The sequence below is a fragment of the Vanellus vanellus genome (assembly GCF_965231255.1).
Source record: "Vanellus vanellus genome assembly, chromosome: 1".
Classification (NCBI taxonomy): Eukaryota; Metazoa; Chordata; class Aves; order Charadriiformes; family Charadriidae; genus Vanellus; species Vanellus vanellus.
The window spans coordinates 21,691,376-21,703,626 of record NC_138905.1 but is presented as its reverse complement, the minus strand read 5'-3'; positions in this window follow the sequence as shown (position 1 = coordinate 21,703,626).

The following is a 12,251-nucleotide window of genomic DNA, read 5'->3' as shown; positions in this document are numbered from 1 at the left end:
ATAACCTTGCCAAATTTTGACTATTTATGCTGAATATTTCCGTGATGGGAAATTTTACCAAAACCTTTCAGTTATTTCTCACAGTAACATTCAAGAAAGAAAATGCTGCCAGTTTCTCCTAGGCAGTAAAGCAGTATCTGAGGTTTAGCTGAGACAGCTGTGGGATTCAGGTAGAAGGAAGCCAATGTAAGATAATATTTTTCTTGCTACTCTATTTCTTGCTACTCTATTTATTGCCTGCTAAAGAGCTATCAGTAATTGTTTATTTCCAGAGAGAGAAGCAATCACTTAACATGTGGGAATCAGTCACATTTATACTTTTGACATCTGTGCAGGAATATCCAAAAAAATACCCAACTTGAAAAATCTTGAAAATCTCAGTTCATACAAACTCAATAGCTTTTTGCCAGTGAAACTCTCAGAACAGTCTGTCTTGTGAAAATGAAAGACTACAATGAATGTGGAGAACACTGTCAGCAACTAGCCTATAGGAAACTCTTGGTGCTTCTTCTGAGACCTCATTTCTTCTCTCCCTTCAGTGTTCTGCCTTCCCCATGTACAGAATCACCACAAACACATTTGACTCAAACATAGAAAGATCAAATAAGATCAAAAGAAAGGGGAGGACATTCAGGTACAGGGACGGGTGTTGGAGACTCACTCGGAGAAAGGATGAGTGAGTTAAATCCATTGTACAGAAAGTTGAGTGATGGGAACAGGAAGAGAAAAATATGTAGGCAGTTCAGAAGAAATCAGAAGGGAAACGGGAACATGTACAGAAGCTGTGGTCAGAGCAGAAAGAGAAAGGAAAGGTCAGGAGGAGAGGGGACTAGGAACCTACGACAAGGGAATCCTGTTCTACAGCACCTGTAGGAGTTTGCTATCCTCTTCCAGCAAGTCACCTAGCTAAGACAGGAGACAGGGGGTGCACAGTAAAGACCTCATGCTGGATGACAGTTTGGGGAATTGGAGAGCAACAGAATTAAGTTCGCCAGAAATCTTATTTGCTTATATGAACATATTTGTTATGACACAGACTTCAAAAAACATACCTTACATTTTCTGCGAAATTATTACCCTATTTAGTCTTCTGTTTGCTTGGGCTTTTTTGTTTGTTTTTTTTTTGTTGTTGTTGTTGTTGTTGTTTGTTTTTTTTCATTTCTTTACTGGCATATGTTAATTTTATTTTGGGGGAAAGCAAATAGTATAACTTATTCTTTCTTTCTTTTTGTCAGGCCCTCTCCCTCCTTTGAACAGTTCTTTTTATTAACTGTTTATAATAAGATCTCAAATTGTTAAAACTGGCTAAAACTGTTTTACGTGGATATTCTTAAAGCTTTTTGTAAACCTACCCTGTTTACAAAGTTTCTGGAGACTTGCACACTGCTGTTGAAATTTCACGAGTATTGAGAGTTATTTTGGGTAAAATTTTACTCTCTCATGACTTTATTGAGTCAATGATAGGCTTCAAAAGCAATGAAATGATATCACATGTACAAGATGACAAGCGTCAAGTAGAAATAGTTGTGTAGGTGGTTCTTTTTTAAATGTGAATGTGCTAATCTCGCCCCACCAAAACTACAGAATACCGGTTAATTCTTAAGCTATGCAACACTCTTTCAAAATACACATATTTGGGAATCAGTTCTCATACACAAGATCTTAAGCAAATACTTGTGACATCATTCTGCAAATGGAAACTCTGTAAAAATTAAAATCCACATACTCTTTACGGAAAATTTACCTGGGGGCATTTCTTTATCTTTTAATAAAAAATAGGTTATATAAAGGTGGTGTTAAGGTACATGTATCCTTCACATAATGGAAGCTTTAAGAGCATCCGAAAGTATTTACAATTTCTAACTTTGGGGTCTTATTTTAATTCCACTTTCTCTAGCTTTTGTTCTGATTCCCAGGATTTACAGACTTTCAGACAGAGAACAGACTACCTACGTGTAAGAGATTTTTAGATAAGGCTGGAACTGTCTTCATTCTTTGCATTTTTTGGTCTGTATTTCCTGCTAATGTGATTTGAATAAGCCAATTACATTGAAATCCGGTCCATCATCATGCAAACAAGTTCCTGAGTGTGGATCTCTGTCTTCTGTGGAATTGCATGGGGAGTAAAACTGGTCTGCCACTTGGTTTTTCAAGGGGTCTGCAGAGGATGCTTTGTCCTCATTTCTGAGGTTCCATTTGCACTACATTGAAGGAATATTTCTGGTGGATAGGACATTTAAATAACATAAAGAAAGTCTTTTAAAAGTACTGAAAGACTAAAAATACAGGCTGAATTTTGTTTTACAGGTGCAGGCTGCAAACATGCAGTTTAAATATGAGATTTTCTAAAAAATAATGCCTGATGAAAATATCCCCAAATACCATTGTGTACAGTTTAAAAAATTATCAAAAGCACTAAGTGTTTTATTTAACTGTTAAATCTCTTTATTATTAAGGTCACGTGCACAATTAATCTTGATTCACGCTAACCAGGAACTCAAAAAAGAATGACTTATTTTTCAATGTCGTGGGAATCCTTGATTCGCTTGAAGTGCTAGTGACCTTAAGAGAGAATGATGTTTCAGCTACCACTTCTTTCACACGCCGGCACTGACAGCAGTTTAACTGCCCGGCCTCCGTGCGTTACGCTTGCTTCACCGCTCTGTAGGGATACCTTATGAAGTCAAACAACGGGGATTTCTTCAGGAAACTATATCCCAGGCAAAGAACAACAATTCTTATTCTACTTGAAGGAGACGTTCCTGAGAGGGAGTGCCTGTAGGGCTCTATGTGCAGGGTGATGCTTCCAACTGCTGAATTCCACAATTAGTCTGTAAACAATGGAGATGTGGGCTAAATGGAGAGACTTGGCAAATTTGCTGAGGTAAGGATTGCTGGAAACAAACAGGAGTAAATATAAATGTCTTGGTATGTGAACACCTACAACAACAATTACCCACTCCCTCCCAAGTTTAACAGGTCGAGTTCTCACATTATAATGCTTTTAGTTTTGGGAAAAAGACAGGTATCAAATTCTGTTCTAGACAGGAAAGAAAAAGACCAAAGCACTTAGTGTCTGAGATATCGCGTCAAAAATGGTCCAATGTAATTTCATTTAAATATACACAGCCAAATGCTGCACAGCACAGACTTGATTTCAGCTTCCTTTTCTTATAAAGGCAAAGCACACAACTGCAACTGCCTACGTAGACGTGCAAGCTGTTGGAATGAACAGCTTTGGGAGTGAAATCATGTCCACATTGAAGCAAATATGAATTGTATTTTTAAAAACCTCTTGAAGATAATACAGATCATCATTATACTTGAAAAAAAATGGAAATAATATATATACAAGGCAAATACTTTTTTTAAAGTACAGTTACTTGACATTCAGTTACTTTACCAGATCTAAATGGCTGTAATAATACACCCAAAATAAGAATGACTATAAAATGACCTTTATGGTATCATGACAAAACCAATTCTTCTCCCATACACTGTAATATTAAGAAATCAGAGGAAAAAGAAGCATCAATAAATTCTTACAGCACTCAGTTGCATCCTTTACAAATACGAATGTCACTTTCCTTTATTTCTAAATAAAAACAGATTCTTTCTAAGCCTCCAACCTTGATGCAAGTTCTTTTCTAATGTCCTTTCGGCAGTTATGAAGCACCTTAGATTAACTGTGATTACTAAACAAGCCTATTTTACATAGGAGGCGTTCTGACACCATAGTGAAAGCAAGAACACAAAACCTCAAAATCATTGTTTATTTTCTCTGTCAGTTTCCTATTTGTGTTCCTTGTGGGAATTTTATGTCATTAAAAGTAGAGTAAGGCATAAGAGACATTAGAACCTAGTGGGAATTTTTGTTGCGTATCCTCTTCAGTAAACATGAAAAATATTTTTGCCAAAAGATTTTTTTGCCTAAACAGCTACTTGATATTTTTCTCCTGTCCAGCGCCTCCTTTTTCTCAATGCTCAATTTTCAGTCTCTTGCACATGTTTTGTGATACCAACAAATCAAGATTTCCAATAGATTCAAACCCAGTGTCTGAACTGTTACCCACAGAGCCTGGGATGCCTGGTGTGAGTTCATGGTGCTCATACACAAGTGCATGTCAGGAGCTCATCCAGCAAAATTTCTGTGCATCCAAAAGATGTGACAAGCAACAGCAGCCTTTGATTCAGGACTCCACTTTTTCAGTTAAGTGTATTTTTCTGTGGTAGGAACAGTGGCTCTGTATCATCTCAAGATCTTAGAAAAGACCACTATTGTACTTGGTTCTCACAAGGAGATTAAGACCAAAGAAGAGAACATTTGATCTTACACATACTTTTCCCAAACTTCCCATTGCCTTCTGCTGCAGGAAGTACTCACATTCAAATCAACAGACTTCACACGCGCTCAAAGACAGGCATGTACACAATGGCTTTCTGAGCTTGAGGCCATCCTTTAAGTTTTTATTAAATGAGAGAAGCTTGTAATCTGATGTTAAATAGTGGGCCAGACCTCAAGAACTACTCAGCTTTTACTCAGCCAATGTGACTTTGTTTGATTGACGACCTCAGGGTTTGGCAAGCCTGATTTTTGTGAAAAAAACTTCCTGTACAGTATGTCAAAGCTGGTATGTCCACTAGTTCCGCTAAGAACACAGATGATGGCCCTGCAGGCAAGAGCAGTAAATCAGTTGCAGATTAGAGCCAGGTTCACTTATGTGGCACACAAAAGCTGTTCCTAATATAAATGGCTGGGAAAGATGCATACAGTATGACAGAACTAAATAACAAAAGTTCTTTCCCAGTGACAATGACTGCAACATAATTTATCAGTAATGCAAGGTACGCAATACCCTCACTGGTTTATAATTCAACTTTAAATACTCTTACATTATAACTTGCAAAATGACAACACAGCATATTAATTTCTTTTTGTTCTTTTTCTGCTTAATGTAATGGTTTTTGTTGTTTTTTTTTAATGGTGGTAATTTTTTTTCCAATAAGCAACTTGTTACTCACCATGTTTATGAACTGAAGATTTGCTTAATTAAAGTCAGTGTCAAGAATAACTAATGTTCATTAGTACTTTGGGGATCACAATATATAAATCTATCAGGATATGAAATATACAATTATTTGTGTAAATATTTTATAAGTCAGTTTGTGCTCCCACCCACCTTTTTTCTTCTCTGCTGCTGATAGTTTCAAAATCAATTTAAAGTGCTTTTTGCATCTGAATAAATTGCCTCAGAACTGTCATTTGAATAATGCATAACTTCCTACTGAAACTAAAAATATTTATTTAAATCGTGTAATGAAAAAAAGCATTTAAAATGGGTGGAGGCTATCCTGCAAACTGCTGGAACAAGTTTCTTACCCTGATGTATGTTTCCAATACTTCGGTCAGTACCTTCAGCTGGCGGCACCATACGAAGATCTCAGCCCTCCCTGGTCCCTCCTTCTCGCAGTCCCTCTGGAGCGGGGACACGTGCTCTGCTGAGGCGGGCTCTGCGTTGAATTCATTCTCCAGCTCACTTACATACGAACGAGGCTGTATTTCACAGCCCATGCGTGCCCGTCTCACTCACTGAAACAAACGGCAACGGTACGTAACAACACACTTCACTTGGATGTAGTCATTCCGAAACCTCGGACTGGCCGGGCTGTGAGAAGGGGAAGTAGTACAGAAAGGAGACGAGTGTTGCATTTGTTCAGGTTAAATCTCTGGGCCCTGACAGGGGTGTGAGGGCAAATGGAAACCAAAAGAAACAAGCTTCTGTTGAGGAGTGTTTCTTCTTGCTCATGTACAGAAAACTGCAGCTCTGTGTTAGGACAGCAGAGTGATACCACAGCCTGTAGGTTCAGATCAATAGCTTAGAAATTAAATCTCAATTTCTTGTGCTCAAAAAAACAACCAACAAAAAAAAACAAAACAAAAAAAACCACAAATCCAACCCAACAACCCACCTTCACGGAATCACAGAGTTTTCAGAGTTGGAAGGGACCTCTAGAGATCATCTAGTCCAACTCCCCTGCTAAAGCAGGATTGCCTGGAGCACATTACTCAGGACTGCATCCAGGCGGGTCTTGAAAATCTCCAGAGAAGGGGACTCCACAACCTCCCTGGGCAGCCTGTGCCAGTGCTCTGTCACCCTCACCGTAAAGAAGTTTTTCCGTGTATTTGAATGGAACTTCCTATGTTCTAACTTGTGCCCATTGCCCCTCGTCCTGTCACTGGGAACCATTGAAAAGACCTTTATCCAAACATCACTACATATCATACATGACTAGATCCAACCCCTTGGAAATCCACTTTTCCTCCCTTTTCTCCCTGCTCCCCCTGGGAATCCAGCACCTGGGGACCTCTTCCTTCTGCAGCTGATCAGGCAAGCTTACACGGGAAGTGCAATAGGATACTGGAGCACCACAAACAGGTGCTTTTTCTGAAAATTTGAATAGACCCAGTGAGGCTTCTTTCCCTGTGAGTGAACTGCAGTTGGATCTCAGTTTCATAATCCGAATAACAGCTTACGTAACAGCCACGCAGCCTGCGGTGGGGGACCGAGGTCTTACAGCACAGGGGCATGTGACGTGTTATCTCATCAAGAGATTAGCACAGAGGTTTCTCCTTCTGCCCCCACCCTTTATTAGCATTAACGCCTCAAACTATCAAAACCTTTCTGTTTTTATAACTTCAAGCAACACAATCACTTCACATTTCTTAACCAGAGAACTGTACCCACCTCCTTCATTTTCTCTCCCACTTCTTGGACATGCAATGACATCAGGAGATTATGTTTAGTTTAATCAAGTTGAGAAGATACAAACATTCCTGAAAATGTATTCATTCCTTCCTGCTCAACAGATTAATAGCATTTGATTTGACGTGACTATAGGTTTACACACTTCAAAGGATTTTTAAAGTGATACCTTCTAAAAAAGGAAGGGATATAAAAATATTCTTGTATATTCTGCATGACTAAGTGATGCATTGTTTTTTGCAGTATTCACAATCTGTTTTCATGCCTTGGTGCTAACAGTTGTGAACAAAAATCAACTCCAGTATTGTAGCGTTAATGGGGAACAGTCTGGCCTCCACCTAACCCTGAAGATAATTATGCTAAAACAATAGTGATGAGCATTCAGCTAACTAGCTCTAACAAGGAAAGACTGCTGCTGCCATCCATCAAAAAGGCCATTTGGATAATGAGGAGGGATGGCTACTGACATATTTCAGCAGGGGAGGCCATCCTGCTGGGAGCTTCTTTCAAAATGCCAAATTCTATCAATTTAAAAAGCAAACATCACGCTCTTTTTGGTTTGTCCGGTGATCTGGGGAGCAGACACATAAGTCATATAGTACCGCCCAAGTTGGAATAAAGAGCTGGAAGAGATACCTAAGGAGAAAAAAATGCGATAGTGTACATACCATTGTAATCTTCAGTCTCCTGAAAGGACTAATCCTAATTATGAACTACATGACTGCTGTCAGTCAGGGAGAGCAAATCCCTTGCTTTCTGTAAGAAGTTCCTAATCTGATTATTGATTTACAATTCTGGTCATTAGTTAAAGAATGTACATCTCAAGGAATCTGAATGTCCTGGCTGGACAGACACTAAACCAGCTATTTAGAAGAAAAGGTTACCTTCAAATAAATGCACAGTTTCAAAACATATTTAGACTAGTAAATTTTGCATGCCAGAATAAAATGGAAGAAATGTCACCTATTTCATCTGCTTTTGTAGGTAGTGTCTAATATGATAGCCACTTTATCACAACAGAGATCACAGCTGATTTTCTAAAATAATACTGATAGTGAAAATAAGATAGCAATGGATCATTCAAGTACAAATCAGCACAAATATGTTGTACTGGCTCGTGTTTCCTATCTGAAGGCCATTTCTCCCATTTAAAATTTGTAGTTGCCATAATGGGGAGGAAATATATTTTAATTCATCTGTGTTGTATGAAAAATATGTAAAAGAAAGTGTCTTTTCATAAGAAAAAGGAAACAAAGTGTATGTAGTATTTTCCAGTGACTTACCATTGCAGGCAATAAAGTTGTGGACACCTCCTGTGCTGTAAACAGTCTTGACTGGTAAGACTGTTGTAGGTTTTCTCATATTCATCTTTGTCACCAACAAATACGCTTTTACTGATTATGGAAAAAATGCCATCATGAACAGAGGTGTTTTCCAGACTAACTGGCACGAAACATGTTCAAAATTTCTCCAATGACATCCATTGTCACCTGCTGAAGACAGTGGAAAACACGAGCAGCACAGCTTCAGCTCCTCTGCTGCCAGGATGTCAGGGGCTGCTGACTCACCACACAAGGGGGAATATATTGACTGTCTTAAAAAGCTGACTAACAACTCCAGGACTATAAGGCAGAGAAGATGCTTAGATAATAGGTGAAAAACAAAAACACCTGGAGGAGCAGGAAATTCAGTGGGACTTCCATAAAAGCAAACATGAGCTCAGTGCAACTAATTTCCATAGGTTTCTTCTACAGTCCATAGAGGGTATGAAGTTCCTATGTTAAGTTACTCAGAGCAGGAGCTTGGGAACTGTTTCTGGGAGGACCTACCTTTCTCCATGGACTGTATAAGAAACCTACAGAAATTAGCTTCAGCAGACTAAAATTCACCTCTCAGTATACTCTGTACAACGAGCCTGCTCCCAAATGGCTGTGTTAAGGAGGCGGCTTTTCTCTTTCATATCCAAAGGGTCAATTTCAAAGAATGTTGGGACGCTAGAACTTACAGTTGAAAATTGGAAAACTTTCTGAGGGCAAAAAGTCCTTTTGCATTGTGCTGGACACTGGTGTCAAAAAGGGTTTGCTGAGTGCCATTAGGCAGCAGATAACTGATGTTATAACTCGTGTAAAAACTGTTGATTGAAACCAGTTACAAACTCATTGACTTGTTGGCACAACATGGTTTTTGCTACGTACATTTCTAAGTTGATGGTCTCTGAGAAAGACAAGGTGTTAACAGTGTTTATATTGTGTGTTCCTAGTACTCATCTATGTTTTCTTAGTGCTATGTGAAAAATGAAGAAATAGAAATGGAAAGATTATTTGCCTTTCCTTGTGTCATACATGATCATGACTCATTTGATACTAGAACTGGAATCAAAGGAGCCTAGTAAAAGGTTCCATATCTAATCCTTTCCCACGTTCAGTCTTACCTTGATCTCTGAAATGCTTTCTTTCTCTCCTTAGGGCATGAATACTTGGCATTATAAAATTTGCATGTCTGTATTTCTGTAGGAGTGGAAAATTAAGGCAAAAACTCACAACAACAAACCTCTGTAGTGAAGATAGATAATTTCGTATTTCCAGTCGTGCTGAACCATGGGAAAATCAAACTCACTGCAATTATGTGTAAATGGTCACAGAAATACATCTTGATTCAAAACCCGGGCGTGCAGTGTAGTTTTGCCTTAATAAAGCTAACTGTCTCTAGTATTTGGAGCCAGTAACAATAACTCTTTTATTATAAGCATGGCCTTTTGGACTATATAACATTCAAATGCAAAACAAACAAAGCCCCCACATTTCTCCCGGAGCTAATGATAAAACAAAAGAACAGGGTGGTGCCATGTTGGCAACACTGCCGGATTGCACCAATCTCTGTCATTTTTGGCAAATAATGAATCGACTCGGCCCCTCTAAAGACCTCATGTGAGGTTAGAGATATGTTATTAGTGTAGAGCTAAAAAATACTGCTGTGGTGTTTACAGAAAGCACTCGCTCAGATTATTCTATTTGAAGTCAATTAGAAGAATCCTCTGATCTTACTGGTGTGTGTTCTCACAGCAAACACCACGCAGTTATCACTAGCCCTAAAGAATGCAGCTAACCCGGGAGAATGCAAAGGCCACTTTAAAGACCTATTCACTCTCTGTTTTGATGCTTATGGCTTGTATGTCTGTTTTGCAAAGTCAGATCAAAATTATTGCCTCTAACCATCATGCAGACAAGCAAAGGTTGTCAAGTATCTGCCAGTTTTCACAGTACAATCCATGTATCTGCTGGGCATTGTGGTTCCACTCAGTGCGACTCATTTCCAGTATACTTTCTGAAACATTACCAGTGTCCAACACATCACCGCTTTGAAGAAAGCATCAACTCAAGCACAGAAAGAGGCTGTGGGTCAGTATGATATTTTCTCATTAATTTTTAACTTGCTTTTTTTCATTTGTTTTCATCGCTCCCACAAACTCAATTCTGAACTGTTTGCTGTCCACTTTGGTGATACTGAAAAGCACTTATCTGTAAAGTTGGCACTTATACTAGTCTTCCACACCAAAACCAGGTTACATGCACTTATCTGCATCTTCCTGTCTCACCCGTATGAACACAGTAAAATAGAATACACACTCACCACATCTGCCACGTGATTGATAGAAAAGGATAATCTTAAGATCTCCCATACTAAGTTGCAAGCACTAAAATATATGTGCAAGGGAAATCTGAAAATATTCTGAAGTAGACGTGATGTCCTTTGTTTTGCCTTTTCTACATAATTTGTTACACGAGTTTTCTTAGTTATGCTGCTCCTTTTCAGTGTTTCTCATCTAATGCTAAAGCCCACTCTGCCCGCTCAAGGGAATGTCTCTAGCTACAAGCCTTCAACGGGAGATAGTACATCTGCTGTCACCTCCGTTATTTCTGAAAACATCATGTGAGGTTAAATCAAGTTTGTATTCATTTTCTCATGTGCATAAACATTAATCTAAGCACACCATTATCCAGCTCAGATACCCTTATTACCTTAAATTGCAAAAGGAAGAATATTGGCAAGGAACTTTTTATATGAAAAGATTAATACTTGTCCAAGTGCAGTGATGCAACAATAAGAAATAAAGGGGTTTTTAATGAAGAAAATGAAATAAACAGCTAAATATTCCTTGAGGAGGGAGAGAAAGAAGTTAACCTTAAGGTTCTGGCCCTTTCTGTCTGCAGTCCTGCCTACTGTTCCAGAACTCAGGAGAGACTCTCAGAGGGCAGCTTCATCCTTATGTGTTGGAGTCCCTGCTTTCAAGGCATTTTGCAAAATATAAAGGGCAAGATCAGAGGGAGAGGAAAGAAGGATTTTCAGGTTTTGTAAGCTAGATGTTGGACTCTTACAGCTGCCAAGTTTGCATCATGTGCATTCTGATTTTATACCCACACGAAAAACATAGGTTGGTTTCAGTCTTAATTTGTATTTCCCTTTCTAAGCCTAAGACTTATATTCATGCTTTTTACTTTCTCTGACTTTTTAAGAACGCGTTGTTATGCTTCTGATACAGAAAACCCTTTTCCTAAGTTTCAGTGTTCTGAGAGCTCCAGTAGGGTATCATCATGTACAGCTCTTTCTATGTGCCCTCAGACATCTCTGAGGAATAACACTGAGACATCAGCCTGAAGTTTGAATGTAAACACAGAAGCAATAAAGTTAGTAATTATTCCTGTTAAGTATAATACAACACAATTTTGCAGAGCCAACACTTTTTCACTGATTTTCACAAGCCGAGAAACGTGTACAATACAATGCCTCAGCTACACATGCACACACACGTGCAGGCATCTAGCGTACAATTTACTATTTCAGATAAAGCATTTGCAAATTATAATTTTATCTACTACAAGGTCAAAGTCTCAACATCCAGTGTGACCACTGATAGACAAATAGTTTGCTTTATTGGTTTATTGGTTCCCCCTTGAATATACTCAGCTGACTTTTTTTAATTCCAGAAAATGTGCATCTGCTTTCTAAAATGATCTCGCAGCCCTGGTTTCCAATATCACTGGTGATTTCTGGGAATTTAGGCCAGTATTATCATTTATATCATGAAGCCGGGATGGACATTTTGAAACTGATCTAACATTTTCTTATTTAGCAAATATAAATCATAGTTTTAAAAGTCTTGCTGGTAACAAGGAAAATCTTTCCACTCGTAGACTGCATGGTCTACTTGCTAAAGTATCACGTTCAGACAGACATCTGTTCACCTGGCTCTGGAGAGTTGAATAAGCAATGAGACACTTATAAAGACTCATTTATTTGGAGCATTATTTCACCAGGAAAACAATCTTTTTATCCTGCAGTGGATTATTTTAACTGTTGACTGCAAATTTAAAACACTAACTTTTTTAAGACTAATGGTGGGTTTGCTTTCCCGTGTATTTATGCTTCTGATTGCTGTTAAACTTATGATACAATTAGCTGAAAATAGTCATGAATAAAAAGCAAATA